This window comes from Gossypium arboreum, chromosome 9 (genome assembly GCF_025698485.1).
Source record: "Gossypium arboreum isolate Shixiya-1 chromosome 9, ASM2569848v2, whole genome shotgun sequence".
Classification (NCBI taxonomy): Eukaryota; Viridiplantae; Streptophyta; class Magnoliopsida; order Malvales; family Malvaceae; genus Gossypium; species Gossypium arboreum.
This window is the reverse complement of record NC_069078.1, coordinates 74,414,363-74,417,008: the sequence shown is the minus strand read 5'-3', so window position 1 is coordinate 74,417,008 and position 2,646 is coordinate 74,414,363.

Sequence of the window (2,646 nt, the reverse complement as noted above, 5' to 3'; positions counted from 1 at the left end):
GTTGCTAAATCTATCATCGCTCTACAATTAGCACTCTTTGCCCATTACTTGCCCTCTCCACTATGGACGTATAATCTTGAAAACCACTACTACCTCTATGGATGTTTGATGCATCCATCCTTGCCTTACCCTGCTCCACTTAAATTTATTTTTTTCTACTTATCTTTAATTTTTTCCATCATTTTAAATGTTTTTTAAACATAAACCTTCAAAAAATATATTTAAAAATAAAACATATGAATTTTTTATACCACATTATTTCATTTTTACCCTTTTAATAATTATATATATACAAGGATAAAATGATAATTTCATATAGTGGAGTGAGAGGGTACGAAGCAAGTAATTACAATAACCACTCCATACCCATTATAAAAAAATAACCCTTCCCTACCCCACGTCAACTTTTTTAAAAGAAAAAAAAATCCACTTAATTTGAAGCAGATTGGTTCGAAATCCATTGAGCAATTCAAATTTTTCCATCCCTAAAAAGAGTTTAAAAGGATATCCAAGTGTGGAAATGGGTATTCAAATTCCAAACTTGTGAGGAATGTGCTTAGATCTCTACTTGAAAGAGTTGCAATAAAGGTAACTATCATTGAGAAAGCAAAGGGCATCGATAACATGAGAATTGACGAGTTTATTGGATACCTTTTGACTTTTGAGATCAACCTAGATGAGTCCAAGAGAAACATATCTAAAGGAGAGAAGTGTTGAGATCTAGTACTCTTAGTGTAGTGATTTCGTTTATGTGTACTTGTAATTGTTGTGCAGAAGCGTGTAAAAGAGTAAAATTATTGTACTAAAAAATCACACTAAGTTCAATTCCTAGGAAAGAGAGGTGGATCACAAGGATCGCTTAAGTACCAAGTCTTTCCTAGTAAGAATATCCCTCTATCATAATTCAATAGCATAATAAACCACTACAATCACACTCACAAAATATGTAAAATAATACAATAAAGAACACTAGAATTTTAACGAAGTTCAGCAAATTTTGCCTACGTCTTCGGGCACTACCAAATATATTTCACTTCAAAATACAAGTGAAGATTTACAAAGAGAGATAACAATGCCTTAAGTAGAGAATGGCAAATGTGGGATGATAAAATGAGAAATGGTTAGGCCTATTTATAGTTGAGGTTCAGTGATCAACTTGCAAAGTCACTATACAATTAGGGACCAAAAATTGCAATTATCTCATGCCAAATCTCAATCCCACTTTTGGTGCCTTAAATCTCAGATTTCCAGTGCCAACATTTTGATACCCATATATTTGACTTTCCAAAGTATGGATGATTGCCAATAATTTCCACATTGAAGATTTGATTAGGATAATCTTATCTTCACTCAATTCTTTCTGCTTTTGTCAACAATAATTGATAGTGCCTTCTTCAACTGTTAAACTTGCAGGATATTGATCAAGTTCAAACAATGTTTGGACTTGGTTGTTGTTACCACATTTGTCATCATATATGCAGGATTATCTGTAGTCTTAATCTTCTGAAGATGAATTTTCCCTTCATTAATAATTTTCCGCACAAAATGGAATCGTACGTCGATATGCTTTGTACGTGCATGATAGACTTGATTCTTTGCTAAATGAATAGCACTTTGACTCTCACAATACACGTTAATATGCTTCTGAACCAATCCCAAGGTTTTAACCATACCTTGTAACCAAATAGCTTCCTTTACAGCCTCTGTTACAGTTATGTATTAAACTTCGTGGTTGTGGTATGGCTGTGAGACTGCATTGTAGACTTCCAACTTATTGGTCCTTTAGCAAGTGTAAACACATAACAGGTGGTTGATCTTCGTTTGTCCAAATCACCGTCATAGTCGAAATCAATGTACCTAATAACACTTTTACCAAGTGTTGTATCCTGCTTGAACAGTAATCCAACATCCATGGTCTTCTGAATATACTGTAGAATCTATTTCACAGCTTGCCAATGTCCTTTTCCAGGATTATGCATATACCTGCTCACTATACTAACTGCCTGTGAAATGTCGGGTCTTGTACACACCATTGTGTACATCAAGCTGCCTACTGCATTAGAATATGAAACTTGTAACATGTACATCAAGCCAACGGGTACTTACAGGTTTTGTCTACTCGTTCATGCCAAACTGCTGTAGTACCTTCTTCAAATATTACTTCTGAGACAAGCTAACTCTGCCATGAGCTTTATCTCTATATATTTTCATGCCAAGAATCTTCTTAGCTTCACTTAGATCTTTCATCTCAAACTCAAGGTTGAGTTGAGTCTTCAATCTCTCAATTTCAACTTTACTCTTAGATGTTATCAACATATCATCAATATATAAGAGCAAGTATATAAAAATTCCTTCTTGTAGCTTCTGAAAATACACACAATGATCAAATTTACTTTTTGTGTACCTTTTCCCTTTCATGAACTGATCAAATCGCTTGTACCACTGCCTCGGAGATTGTTTCAATCCATAAAGCTACTTTGTCAGTTTTCAAATCCAATTTTCTTTATTAGCAACCTTGAATCCATCTGGCTGAGTCATATAAATTTCTTCTTCCAAATCACTGTGTAAAAATACAGTCATCACATCGAGCTGAACTAGTTCAAGATCATATTGTGCAACCAAGGCTAGCAAAATCCGAATAGACGA